Raw genomic sequence first — 15290 nt, 5'->3', positions numbered from 1 at the left:
TCCTAAGCAGAAGGGAGAAAACAGGCTTCTTCTAATGAATCAATCTGCCTAATTAATGAATTAATTAATTAATCTGCTGCTTCTTATTGGATTAAATGATCAGATCTGAGGAGAGGAAGAGATTTCCTCGTGCTGAACAGCAAGCTGGTGCTTGGGTGAAGGTTTTGTGCCACACACACGATCTCACCTCCTGTCCTACCCTTTCAGCAGACTTATTTTGCTCTCTTCAAGCCAGTTGTGTCCAAACCCATCTTGGGTCTTCCTCTGCCTGCTTTTCAGCCAATAGCTCAGGCTTCTCTTTTGCTAGGGGACAGCAAAGGTTTCAGGAATCACTGACAATTGCAGGGTAGCACTGTTTGACCGTACTCATCCGCAAAATGAGGGCACGAGACGCTTCAATGTAGGTGCAGGGGGGATTCTGACAGTGGTAATTTCATCCTGTATCTCCTCACAGAGCCCACAGCAGAACATGAACCCTTCCTGGCCACGGGCCTCCTCGTGCCCTGCTCTGCTGCCCATGCAGTGGGAGAGCCTGCAGAGGCTGTGGCAGCCCTGGGATTGCTCCTCGAAGCCCAGCCAGCACTTGTGAGCCTGGGAGCTCCTCCTTCACCCCGCAAACCTCATCGAGCAGCTTGTCAGGATGACTGAAAGAGTCAAAGTGATGAAGGCCAAGTCACTGCAGAGATCCTGAGCGGTGCTGCTTGTTCCACTGCCTGTGTCTTTCCCTTGGTCCTTCCCTTAGCTCTGCCCAGGTCCTTTTCTGTGGTACTCACGCATCCCCGAGGGTGCACATCAGGGTCAGACCATGCTGCCAGCCATGGGGAGGGCAGCAGTAGAACAAGCAGCAGTTCTTGTTCACAGCCACACTGATGCATGCTCAGAGCAGAGCCTGAAGGATGAGCACAGGAGGTTCCCACCTCCTGGTGACCCTTTGCCTGAAGCTGTTGTGTTCCTGAAGCTTACCTGCGTTTGATACAACTGGTTTAGAGGGAACACAGCACCTCACACTGAGCATCACCTGAAGCAGCAGGTTTTCCACATCTTTATCCCCCCCGAGCTCTGCTGGAAAGGGCAAGTGCAGGAGCAGCAGTGCCCTTTATGGGGTAATGGTCTTTTTGTCTGTTTTACAATGTAAAACAACTGAATATTCTTGTCTTGTTGGTATCTTCTTAACAACTCGTGCTGTTATTGCCGGCTGTGGTGCTGTTCTAAACCACTATTGCATGATGCTGCCACTGCATGTCACTGTTCAGACAGGGACAAAACCAGGCTGTAGAGAGGTTTAGCACAGCTGGACCCTTCCTCTCTGCAGGAGCTGCTCTGCCCCCTGTCCTCTCCTCATCCCTCACCCAGGCTGAGGGGCAAACCCAGGAGAGCTGGGGATGGAGTGGGATGGAAGGGGATGGAGAGGGATGGAGAGGGATGGAGGGGGATGGAGGGGATGGAGAGGGATGGAGGGGGATGGAGGGGGATGGAGGGGATGTAGGTGGATGAAGGCTGTGGCTGGTAGGTGTTCACAAGTGCCCAGGAATTCCTACACGCTGCAGGGTCAGCACATTCAAAGTGCATTGTCCAGTAGATCCATCACAAAGGAAACAGCAGAGCCCAGAAGTCCTGCTCCTGGCTCTAAGAGCTACAACACACGGAAGACACCATTTACGTACAGCTTGCATCCCTGCAGATTGAAACCCATTATCCTTGCTGAAACCATCAGGTCTCCAGCCATTTCAGTTGTAATTCTGTTTGTGAATGCAAAAAGGAGAAATGCTTTCCAGGTCCATAGGGCCGGCTGCAGAGAGGATTCCTGATGCTGGTCGAGATAAAAGCTGTGTCTGGAGAGCAGACAGGGGAAGGAAGCGAGGGCAAAGCCAAGGGACGCATTGCTACCACCATTCCAAAGCATCACAGCTCCAAAGGCTTTAAATATTTACCATGATTTCTCTCAGCTCTTGCATTATTAAGCCCTGGGTGTGTGGTTACAGCGAACGTGAGCAACCAAACTGTGCTTTTCTGAATGGATTCGGCGCTGCTAAGGATTGCCAGAGCCATTCTGCACAGTTGTGAGCACCTCGGCAGCGCTGGTGCGTGTCAGAGCTGTTAGACCAGCAGCAGCGTGTGACCCCGGGGGTGCTGGAGCTTTCCCTTCAGGTCCTGGGGCTCAGTTCCAGCTGTGATCAGCACAAGCCACCAGTGAATCCGGACACACGCAGCCAACACCACCGGGAGCAGTCTCCTGCGTGGGGAAGGGATCACTGCAGCCCCCTCCACGTCCTCCCCAGGCTGAAGTGTGACCAAGCAGCACTGTCCAAGCGCATCCTGCACGCAGCCTGCTCACAGGGACGTGTCAGTCTAAGGGCAGGCATTAACTGAAGGTGATGGGATCATGTAGGGAAGACCCAAGGCGAGTAAGGGACTGGGGAGGGGCTCACATAGCCCAGCCCGAGGCTCTGCATGCAGCCCAAGATGCACAGCTCTGCTTAGAAACTGATTTGCAGCCCTGCTGTGATGGAGAAGGCAAGGTGGAGGCAAGCAATAAGGCAGACAGTATAAAGGGTAACTTAGCTGCAAACTGCCCTCTGCATTTCTCATCTGCCTCGTATCAAGGCTGCTGTCCCTTCCACAACCAGCAGTCCTTGCTAAGCCCGGCTTGCTCAGGCAGGCAGGACCACTTTGGGATGCTCAGGCTGGCAGCAGCTTCAAGGACCAGGCTTAGAGAAGAGGAGGAGGCTGCAGTAGGCACTGAAGGAGCCCTCTGTGCAGGTCTGAGCTGTCGGAGGAGGCAGGTACAGAACTGGCTGTGCCCAGCACAGGAGCCTGTGATACGGCAGCACGCAGCCCTGTAGGAAGAGCTGAACTGACAGCCCTGAATGAATCACCGCTCGCCATTCGCCTCCACGCTTCAAGGCTTATCCACAGACAAGCAGGGAATATCCTCTTCTGAATTCAACTGCCATTAGAAAGGGCTCATCAGCCTCTCTTGGGTGCTGCAGATAAGGAAACGACACATCCTACGCACAGCAACGGTGGCAGGAAGACAGCTCAGTGCCATGTGCCAAAATCGGGCTGTGCCAGCGGTGGATGGGAGCTGCCAGGCTGTGGAAGCAACTCAGGCTGGGAGAGCTGGCATGGATCTGGGGTAGGGATGGGAGACCCAGCCGGGCACCAGCGGCACTGGGCAGCGGCAGGAGAGAGGAACCCAGCTGGGATCTGCAGGAGGTGCTGGGAGCTGCAGCCCAGGTGTGTGATCTGCAAAGGCACCTGGCTGGTAAAGCCTTGCCAGGGTCCCCCTCCTGTGCCCATTCATCCCCCCCTGCTCCCTGCCCGCTCCATCCGCTGCCACCGCTGGCACATTTGGGTGGAAGAGGAGCATCTCCCTTTCTCCATGGCCTGCCTCCCACGAGGAACACTGTCTGAAAGGGCATGTGTCCTGGTTGCTCCTGAGCAGAATTTAGCTCAGGATACTCCAGCCTGGTTTGGGTTGGAAGGGACCTTAAAGCTCATCCAGCTCCAATCCCTGCCATGGACAGGGACACCTTCCACTAGAGCAGCTTGCTCCAAGCCCCATTCTTCTCTTCCCTTCCCTCCTGGGCTGGGTTGCTGAAAGCTGAAATGAATTTGATATAAATGCCAAGGACCCAGAGTCAATTTGTTTTAATTCATGAATAATGTGAAGGCTGAAACGTATGATTATTTTTTGCATATATTACTTTGAAATGCAAATTCTAACGACAGCTTCGACATCTGTGGGGTCTCTCAGGGTTAAAGGACAAAAAGGTAGCTGATAACTTGAAAAAAAGTCTATTTCCTATAAACACTTTGTACTATCAGGCATCATTTAGTCCTTGTTTCCTTTACCTGGCTGATTTCCATAACTCTCCTGGCCCACCAGAACCCGGAGCAGGAACTCTGGTGTCCAGCAGTGGCTGGTTCCCACTTCAGCCCTTCGGGATTCACAGTGATGCTGAGCCCTGCAGGACCAGGCGATTTCATCACAGGGAGCTCCTCCTTTCCTCTTCTCCGCTGTCAGGATTAGCTGAAGCATTTGGGTTTTCTGCCGTTAGTGATGCCTAAACCCTGATGGATTCCCAGGCTCCAGGTCTCTGTCCCGTCACCCTCCTCTCCAGCACAAGCCTTTGCAGACACGAGTGCTGGCGATGCCCAGGTCAGTGGTACTTATACAAGGGGACATTGGTACTAACACGTGTATAGTCACCCTTCCCACCCCACAATGGTGATGGTGCTCAATAAGCAATCCAGTCATTAGAAATGAAGCTACTCCTACTATCTGCCAATCAATAACTCATTAGTCCTGGCCGTACCTGCCTTAACAGCACCTCTGCAAGGCGATGAGCTTGCAGCGCTCCAACTGAAGGCAGGGGCTGCAGTGCCATCATGTACCCGGGGCACAGCCTCCTGTGGGACAGGGGCAGCTCTTGATGACACTCACTTTGCACCAGTCAGGACATGACCCCCCCCCCCCCCCCCCCCATGCCTTGCTCTGCTTCCATGGATTTGGGGACAGCAAACAGGGACCCAGGCCTTGCAGGAACACGGCCACCAGCAGCTCTGCTGTGCCCTCACCTACGCACAGCTATCTCCTTGGTGCTGCCACCTGAGCCGTGGTGAGCTGCTGGTGCTTGAGGACAGTGGGATGCTCCTTAATCTATTATTAACATACAATTATAAACAGCTTTTTATTGTTGCACCTCCGACCTCTCCATCTCTCATGTCCTCCTTCTGCTGCTCCCACTGCCCCCCACTGGAAACGCTGACAGTAATGAGTGGCTGGCAAGGCCATTATACACGTTAAGCTCAAAAGTATGAAGCTGAGGTCAAAACTATTTTCTTTTGATAATTACACGGAGAGTAAATTTGTTTTGCCAGGAATAAAAGCAACACAGAGGATTACGGAGAACAGAAGGGAACCTCCACAACCACCACCACTGCCTGTGCCACCAATGAAGGCTCTCAGGTGGTGCCCATCACTCTGAGCAAGCCCAGACCCAGGCAGTCCTGCCCTGCAGGAGCTTTTCCCTCTATTTATGGTTCTTTGTCTGCTTTCAGATCACTTCCCAGCTCCGTGAGGGAGCACTGGCGCTGGCTGTCCCCTTGGTTTGAACATGAGCCAGATCTGAAACAAGTCTGTTCAGTCTGAAATAAGGTTTATTAAACGGTAATAGGGTTTGGTACTCTGCTAATGCACCATATAAAAAAAGCTATGAAAATCAACTGCTGGGTATAACGATCTGCTCCTTCCCCAACCAAGTGTCTTGGCCGTTTAATAACTGACTTTATTCTCAGCAGAGGAGGGAAGAGACCGTTCCCCAGAGCTGTGATGTTGTCCTCACCCTGCCTCATGCCCTGCTCCCACCCCCAGGCCCCACGTGGGGCTGGGACCCCAGCTCATCACCCAGGGTTACTGGGGAGCAGAGGTGGCCAGTGTCCATCGCAGAGGAGCTCCTCTAACGTGTGGAAATGCTGTGGCGATGGCATCAGAGGTGAACTTGAACTTCCGGGTCCTGAGCAGGTTCAGTTTTTGCTGGTTATTAGCAGAGTCTCCAAGGCAAAAGCATGGAATTGGCTTTTCCAGGGCACTGCAGCACTGGGTCGCCTTTCCCCATCTCCCAGCTGCAAGAATGGGCACTGCCCACAGCCCCACTGCCCTGGGGAGTCTTTGAGCAGAGGCAGCACCTGGGGTTTGCTGCTCCTTGGCACTCACCAACCATCGCCCATCACTGCTGGTCCCTGGCCAGGGAACAGCTCACCCTGGCAGGGCATGGAGCTGGCTGGGAGAACCCAGTGGGGCACAAAACCCAGTGCCTCACACTTGGCACTGGGACAGGTTCCTCCGGAGACCTCCTCCTGGCTGGCTCTGACGCATCCAGTTTTAGCTGATCCATCGCTTGTCTTGCGCTAGGAAAGGATTTCCACTCTTTAAAACCAGCTTTGGGGAGGTTTTGCTTTCTTTGAATCAAAGCTCCCAGGCAATTAATCACTGCCCAGCTCCTGCCGGTGCATTGAAGTGCTCAGCTTGGAGCAGGGATCGGCAACGGGAATTCATCTCTCTGTAACAAGGTTTTCCAAGCAGCGAGCGCTGCCCTGCAGACTTCTGACAGAGCTGTTCTATCACCCAGCACAGAGGGCAGCTCCACAACCACCCGCACACCCCCTGCTCCAGCCCTTCCCTGGCCACTGGGGTGAGGCTTGGGGCTGCTCCTGGCATGATGCAGGGCACCTCCCGGCAGGAGGAGGAGGAAGAGGAGAGCGTTCCCAGGCACCCTGTTTGCTCCATGCCCTTGCCTAAGGCAGGGCAGCAGTCGGGACACAGCTCCGAGCCAGACGGGGAGTCCAAGGGTGCCCGCTCCCAAGCGCATCTCCCCCAGGGCTCCCTGCCTGCAGGAAAGAGAGGAGCAGGGCGCAGGACACGCTCCCCTCATGGCACAGCCCCATGCTGACCTCCTGTTCTCTCTCGCCGAGCACTGGAGCTCACATCTGGCAATAGCTAATGAAACTCCAGATTCTTAATGACTCCCATGCAGCATTTACAGTTAAAGGGCATTTCCCGCAGCTGTTTGCATTTCAGCAGAGGCATGGGCAACCTTTCCCCAGCTCCCCAGAGCCCAGCTACGGCAACTGCATTCCGTAAGGAAAATGCAAATCCACTCCTTTCCATTCCCCCCCCCCCCCCCCCCCCTTTCTGTTTTAGCTCACGGACCATGAAGGAAGCAGATGGGACTTGAACAGAGATTGAAAATGACAAAGGGAGGCTGGAGACGTTGATTTCCACTCAGAACAAATTAATTAGGATGTCTAGGGACACCTGATTAAAGTTTCTGACACAGTAAGGCAGCTAAAGCCCCATTCCCTCTCTGTGCAGGGAATGCTTTAGCACACACCATCACCAGAGCTGAGAGCCAAAACCCAACCCCAGTTTTCAGGTTTTTAGAACCTTTTTTCAGCTTTTCAGGTTTTCTCTTTCTGATATTGGGCTCTCTCTCTTCCTCCCATTTATTTTGCATTAGTGCCAAAGGGGAAGAGAAACGCCAAGAAATGAAGCGTTGGAGAGCAAAACCTGAAGTCAAAAGTGGAGGCGGTGAGAAAGGCTCTCGTGCGGGTTGGGAACGGCTTTAACAGCATGTTTTAACGTTGGAGATGCTCCATCTCAGATGACCCTCATCCGGTCACCAGTCGCTTAAGGCCTTTGTTAGGGAGCCCATTGCTTCAGCAGGAGCCAGAGCAGCAGCTCAGGGCTGCTGCCATCCCAGGGGAGATCCCTTCTCCCTCTCCAGCCCTGACCAGCAGCAGAGCTGCCACCACTACACCCCCATCAGCAAAGGTCCTGCCAAGGGGACTTGGGTGCTCCTCAATCAGGTGCTAAATGGGGGTGAAGCTCCAGGTTCGGCCCTGCCACAGCAGCAATTGCCACAGGGTCAGGGACCAGAGAGATGCAGGATGCCCGGGGACCGCATCCATCTCTTTCACGTTTATTTCACATCCTTTTACAGGTAATTTCCGCATAAGTGCTTATGGCTGGGACAGGGACAGGAAGGGGTCTCAGGGGCTAAATGCTCTCCATCAAAGGAGCAAGTGGTTGTCAGCATGCAGAACCTGGCCCCTGGCAGTAAATGTGCTTCTTGCCTGCCACATGGGCATGAGCATCCCACAAAGAGGAGTCCTCCTGGGTGCTGCAGAGCACATCACCATCCTTAATTAACCCACTGCTTGCCTTCAAATTGCCCTTCAGGGGAGAGCAGCTCAAGCACCTAAAGGCTTGTGTTTGCATCAGAACACAAGCTAGTGCAGAACGAAGGTTTCCATCTCTGCCTGTGGGCTGAGACCCAAGACCAAAGCTACAAAACCATGCTGCTCTTTCAGCATTTCCAGCATCCCTTCTTTGTGCTGCTGCAGCCCAAGCAGCGGAGCTGCAGCGAGCCACAGCCCCTGACCTGAGTCATGCTCAAGACCTGACTGTTGCTCACACAGGGTCACAATCCCAGACTGGTTTGGATTGGAAAGAACCTTAAAGCTCATCCAGTTCCAGCCCCCTGCCATGGGCAGGGACACCTTCCACTAGAGCAGCTTGCTGAATGCTGATGTGAAGGTGTGCAAACTCCTCATACTTATCCTGGAGAATGGCAGTGTCACAAGCTTAGATTTCCATTTACACTCCCCTAATCTCACTGGGAACATAACAGCACATAGCAGGAAAATGCTGTGTTTAAATCTGTAATGACTCCTGGCACTGTTCCTAATTTAAATCAAGGGATATGTACTTATGGGGAAGAGTGGGTTTTATGACCCTATTTTCATAGCATCTGTCAAAAAGACAACCTGGCCCCTGCAGTATTCATCTATTTATCAAGACATGCACTTGTTACTCCAGTGCTGTCACGCTCCTTTCAGCAAGATTCAGTATTTCCACTGTTAGCCTCCGGAATTGCTTCCAACCCCCAGTTGCTGTGGGTGGGTAACTGGTGGATACACACTTATGGCCTGATGTAAAGTGCTTGAAAAGCCCATTGAAACCCATCATGTGGGATGAAGATGGCATGGAGTAGGATGCTGAATCCTCAGCATCCCTCCCTGGATGCTCTTCCAGCCAGGACACAATTAGCAGAGATGAAACAGCAAAGTCCTGTTTAAATTATATATGTCTATGGGTATATATATAAAAAATATAATATATAAATATATAATATATTCACATTATATATTTTATATTATATATTAATATATAATAATATATATATAAAGCCTGCAATTACCATGCTCTTTTCAGTAGTGAATGCTGGTGGTCCCTCATTTTGCCACCACTGCTCAGACCAGGGTGACCAGCGCTGAGCCCAAAATAACCCCCATTATTCTACAGGGCCAAGACCAAAGTTTCTTCTGTGGCCCTATTTTAAATCCCAGCAGGAAAGTCTTCCTCCTCACTGGGAGCTGAGCATCATGCAGAAAAGCAAGCAGCTATTATGGCTTTCCCTCCTACTCTCCCTCCTATTCCCCTCCTATTTGAAGGACATAAAATGTCCTTTGGGCATAGCATTGTCTAAGTGGTAATTTGCCTGGTTTTCCTGGTACTGACTCTAACAACAGATCTGGCACAGCTTCCCTCTGCCTGCATGCGTTTGCAAAGGAAGAACAGGCGACACTATCAAATCCCTTCACTTCTGTATCCTCTGCTCTTAGATGGTGATGTAGACATGGAAAGCAAAAGGGAATCGCAGAAATGGCGTAATGATTTCTTCAAAAGGATGTAATTTGGAAAAAGCTTTTCTATTTCCACTTTATTGGTTATTTTTAGTTGAGCAGCTGTTCTTCTGGTGTTGATATGAGACCTCTTTCTTCCATTCCTAAAGAATGACATTCTTTCTTCTTGTGGCTATAGAACTCAACTTTAGAGGTCACTCATTGTTTCCAAGTTCAGTGTGCTCTGGAAGGAATCTATATTCTTCTCATATGGTTCCTGGGCATGAAAGCAATCTCTAAATACTCAAGAGGATAAAATGAGGTCAAACCTGCAATTCCACGTGGCTGCTGCCGAGTGAAGGCAGCACTCTGACCCGCTGCTTTGTTTCTGTCAGAGCAGTTTGGGAAACAGCAGTGGGAAGTTCTTTTGCACTAAATAGAAGCCTGCAAGCACAGGCAGGCTGCAGCCTTGGGTTTTCTCTCAAGCTATTCCCCAAAAGGAAAGGTTGGGAGTTTCTATTGGATGGACTGAATTTACAGGTGAGGGAAGAGCTGTTTCCCGTACGAATCCCTTATCAGACACTGTTGTGCAGCTGAGATTGCGCACTCTGCATCAGTGCAGCCTTGAGCTGCAAGGTTTCCCTTTGCCCGTGGGTTAGGACTGGTACTTAGAGGTGGGAAACAACAGCGAGGACTCCACAGCTCCTACAGAGCAGGAGCTTTCCCCTCCGTGTCTCCTCAAGGATCAGGGCAGGAGCTGGAGAAGCTCTGCCAGTATTTACCCAGTAGTGGCAGAGATTGCCCCCGGTCCCCAGGGAGGATGGGGTGCCCTGCAGGTGCATGGCTGGGATGCTCCCTGTGGAGCCACCCCTTCACTGAAGCACAGGCTGGCTGGGAGCTGTGCACACCGTGCCAACAAACCCTCATTGCTCTATCAAGGTGGTCATGTCCCTTCCATGTGCAGTTCCTCTTGGATGCTTCCGTTGTGTCTGAGGCTAAGTGGGGGTGTTAATTACACCGTGCTCCTTGCCAAGGTGGATACCACAATGCCTTTCCTGCTGGAGCTGGGGGAATTGACAACAGCACCAATGTCCCATTTTGGAGAAAATCGAGCGTTTTAAATGTCCTCCAAACTGCACCGAGAAATTTCACACAATCCAGCATTTCCAGAAGTTGCAATTAGCTAAATCAGTGCTGCATCTCCCAAAATAACCAGCTCCTTTCTTTTCTGGTGCTTGTTCCAACACTGCAGAGGTTGTTAGACATTTGCTCACCATCAGATTGCAGTTAGAGTCAATTCATAAAGAGTTTAAACCCAGTTTCTTTTTAGCCTTCTTACAAAAAAGAAGCCCAAAACACGCTTCCTTCCCTCCAGCTACCTGGATTTGAACCAGCCGGGAATGCCTGAAAGCCCCTTTTGTCACAGCCTCAGCAGAGGGAATTCCACACATGTTGCCTTCCCGATTCTAGGAAGCATCCAACATCCATGGAAGCACTTGCAAACATATTCCCGTTGAAGCTGTCCCCTTTTGATGCATAGAAGCTCCAAACGCTTTGCAGAGTTAGGCTGATACACCAATTATAGTTCATGTGTGTGTATATACACACACGGTCTAGCTTGGATCCTGCATTTCCTATTTTATGTGCCAGCAGTTTTATATAGGAAAATATTGTGTGTATAAAGAGTCATTGCTCCAACTATAAAAGCGCAGGTTTCTCTGGGTGAAAAACATTATCTGGTTAACTGTGCATAGCAACCCTACAAATCCACACAGAACACGAAGCAAGGTTATTACACTGCCGTTTCCCAGGGAGTTTGGGCAGCATCCACTCAGCTCCACATTACATGGTGGAATTTGGGCAGGGATTGACCCTGATTTCGTGGCTTTCACCGTATATACCCCCATTCTTGCAAAAAGGGTTATAAAATCTTGAATTGCCTCAACAGCCAGGTTATTTCCTCATCTGGAGAAAGGATTCCATCTCTCTGTGCTCTTAGTCCGCTGCTCCTATACCGATAACAGCCCATGTTAGCTGAAATCCCACATTTTGCTCATAGGAGATGCCAGTCTCTCGTGTCTGACACCCAAAGTTGTGACCCACAGTAAAAAACAGCAGTTTTAAACAAAAACTCAAACAACTCTGTATGCGTAGCTCATTGAAGTAATGCAATTTCCCACTGCAGCTCTTCGTCATTAATAGACATAAGTGATGGATTGACCTCAAAACTTGGTGGCAGGAAACCTCTTCACTTGCCAATCACTCCAGAAGAGCTGCCATTTAAAAAGGACAAAGACAGATGGCACCGATGAATTGCGCTGCCCTGAAATGAAGCTAGGAATGCGACTTCAATTTGTCACTTTAATCTGCAGCAGAATGTCACTGGGTTCATTTACAGTAGCCACGTATGCTGCCAGGCACCATATGTAAAACGACTGTCTGCAGGCTGAGGGGAGGTGGGAGAGGTTGGTAACAGATGACATCAGGAGGTGCAACCAAAATGGGAAATGCTTTATCTTGGAGCGAGGTTTGTGAAGGGCCAGGTCTAGAGCATTGGGTAGAAAAGAGCCTGAGTTCTTCTCCTCTGAGGAGCTGTGTGGAGCTGGGCAGCTCTGCTGAACGCTGTAAAACCATGAGAAAACCTGGTTTGTGAGCTCTTATCATGCCATATTTAGCCAGTGGCTGGTGCATGAAGCCCAAGTTGAGCTCCCCATTATAGCATTCATAGGGGTGTACGCCTGAGAATGAAGTGCTGACAGCCACACATACCCAGGGACAAGCAGCAGGGCTGAGAACTGCTGCTAACCCCCAATCCCACCCTCACTGGAACCCTTTGCATCTGCAACCTCTGCTTCCATCCATGCCACTTGCAGGAGCCAGCTGAGCGGGATAGAGGCATCGGTCTGGCCTCTGCCCTGAGTCAGAGCATGGCTTTCACATCATTCAGTCTTAGCTTCCTTCCCTCTTTTGGATCCTTAAAGCTCGTGTTAAACAGTGATAAACCACCCAAAAGTTTCACCGTCCCAGGCTGCAGCCTCAGCCAGGCTGGTGTAGGTAAGGTAGAAGAAAGCAGCACAAAGGGTGGCAATAGCTCTATGGGAAGGTGTTCCGCACCATCTAAACCAATGCAAAGTTGCTTCCCGTACAACACTTGGAATTTTGGATCAAACCACTACATCCCATGAAAACAAGAAGTGCCTCGGACACGCAGGCAGCAAACTAAGTGCAAATGAAAGCGTTCAGCAAAGTGTTTTGCTGCATTTCAAAGGGACACACACACAAAGTCTTCCTTCAAAGGCTGCCCATGCACAGAGGGAATCCGACTGTGGCACCTGCTCCCCATCCAGCCACAAAGCAGAGGATGCACAGACACTAATTGGTGTTGCGCTTTCACTTGAAGCAATTCCTTCCTTCTCATTGAAGCTTTTTCTCTCTCCAGATGAAAGGGAACGGCATTAATTTCTCCTGATGCAGTGGAACCCCAGCCCTGCTTGCACTGACTCAGTGTTTCCTAATTTAAACCCGGGCCATTCGTCATTGCAGGTTTATTCACAACCGCTCTGATTTTCATGCATTAGCTTGGACGTTCTTGCAGAAACAGGCTGAGCACTGTTTTCATTAGAACAAATGCTGCTCCAGAGCTTGTGGGACTGTCAGCTTCCCTTTTAATATCTTAGAATCAATAGCTAGATAACTAATAATGCAATCAGGAGCCCCTTTGCCGGCAGTACAAGTGATTCTGAACCCCAGCTAGAGCAATTAGCATTTTGGTTTAATTTCTCTGTGTCGAAAAAGGAGATTGCTGTCAGCAATGTTGTATTTCTTGGAGGAGAAAAGAGACTAAATACTGGCCCAAGCTCTTTGCTTGAGCCCCTTGAGGGGTTCGTTCCCTCTCTCCAGGGGAGGCTTTTGCAGGTTTTCCCCTATTTCTCCTCTTTGTGGAATATGGATGAATGGTCCCCATCACCTGGAGGTAACATCCTTCCTCTAATCGATTGGACAAGGAGAGTAATACCAGTATCTGATCTACCATTAATTATGGAGACAATTATCTTAAGAATCCACAGGCCAACAGTGCCTGTGATTAGCAGGAGATCATTATCTACTCTGATAGGGATTTCTTCTTATATTAATAGTGATGTCGAGTGTGGCTGGAGCCTCACACCTGCATTAATGGGGGAGACTGTGCTTCAGCCCATCCTTTGTACCTCATGCACCATTAGACCCTGTTAATGCACATAATGTATCCCAGCAATACGTGATCAGGTAATTAAAGACCCTTTGACCACAAAAGGGCAGTTATTTTCGCCAGGAACACCAAGATGTGATGCTCCTCAGCACAGTTTTGGTGATGGATCCAAGCATGTGCCAGCTCCAAACCCAGTACTTGGGGCACAGAGAAGCCCCCAGCACAGTGCAGGATGCCTGCACAGGAGCTCAAACCCTTGGCACTAAGTACCAGACTCACCAGATCCCACCCCCCAAACCTCACATGAGGGTAACAGATGGGGATACTGGTTTTGAGATGATGCTTGAGAGCAACAGGCAGTTTCTAAGGGTGGTGGGCTCCCACCACACCTGGTAATGAGTTTATACCCCAAGCTTCAGGCATGGAAGCAGGACGGGGAGGGATGGATGCAGCATGGGCAGCACAAGCTGCAGGAGACAAACAGAGAAGCAAAGCCATCATCAATGTGTCTGGCACAAGGCTGGGCAGCTTTAAGGGCAGAGGCATTGCAATTACTGCCTGCAGCCAGGCGAACCAGACAGGCAGGGTAATCAATGCTATAAAACTGTCACAACTCGCATCCTGTCTGAGTAAATAAAAGGCAGACTTGAGACAAACGGGAAATAAACACGTGTTGAAGCAGCAGAGGAACGTGGTTCACAAAACAAAGCAGCTTTGCCCTGGGAATGATCCCCCCATTCCATGGCAGGGTGATGGGCAGCCCAGACTGGGGTCCTGGTGGCTGGCATGGAGCTGAATTGCCTCGGATAATTATTCCTTCAGCTAAGGAAGGATTAATTCCCTAACAAGAACAACAACAACAGCATTCACTGTCTTCTGTTTGCCTCCTCTCCGAAGCAGTTCTTTCTGCAAGGGAGCTGTTCCCCACAGCAGTTAACTCTGGTCCTGCAGCGACAGGGCTTTTCCTCCCAGGTGAGGATGCGTGTTCAGGTATGCAAGGATTTCATGGCAAAAGCTTCTTGTTGACAGATAACGAGATAAACAGCACATACAGTCAGGCACTGGCACTCAGTGGGCACTAAAGGCAGGGGAGTTCCTGGAATTTACAGCAGCTGAACTCTACCTCCCGAGCTGTAAACCAAGGCTGCAACACCACCTATAATTAAGACACTAATCTCTATGGGCAGAGGCTATATTTAGGATCACCATAACCATAGCTGAACACAAATGGAGCTTGTTCTCAGACACAGGACAGTTTTCAGCCCATAATAGGTGTCTGTGCAATGATGCTTTCCTCCCTCCCTGCTTCTCCCAAGCCTGGGCTAAGCTGAGGTTTAAACTGAGCAAAGGCAAAACCAGCTTTACGTGAAGGTAGATACATTTGTTAGCAGTGGGGTCTGACATAGCTTCATTCTTTTGTAGCATCTAAATACTTATTCCTGAGTTATTGTCTACATTGCTAATATTTGACTCCTAACTCATTCAAATGCTTCATAATCTCATGTTCCTAGGAGGGCATATCAGATTTGCATGAGCATGTGTCCCCACGGTCACATTAATGTGCTTTTGCAGTGATTTTTGAAAGTTCCCCCCATTTTAAATCGCTCCCATGCAAGATATCACCAGGGGAATCTGGTCGAGTCTGTCCTTATGAAGCTAACTCCACCTTCTCATGACAAGAAGAATGCTACGCGGAATACGTAGCTGCTTTAGTCGAGGAGCAAGTGTTTGGAAGGAGTAGGCAACGTCCTGAGAATGCAGTTATAAACCAGCACTCTGAGTCCCAGAGGAGAAGATCTTTGTAGCTTTCACAGTCATATTCCTGTGATACAAGGGCAGAAAAGAGAACGAAAATGAACTGAAAGTCTGTAAATATTCTAGTTCCTAGCACACCATTTCAAATGCTTGCATT

The sequence above is a fragment of the Pezoporus flaviventris genome, unplaced genomic scaffold (genome assembly GCF_033815535.1).
Source record: "Pezoporus flaviventris isolate CSIRO_AGI_PZ_B2104156 unplaced genomic scaffold, CSIRO_AGI_Pfla_v1 ptg000069l, whole genome shotgun sequence".
Taxonomy (NCBI): Eukaryota; Metazoa; Chordata; class Aves; order Psittaciformes; family Psittacidae; genus Pezoporus; species Pezoporus flaviventris.
This window is presented reverse-complemented; position numbering follows the sequence as displayed.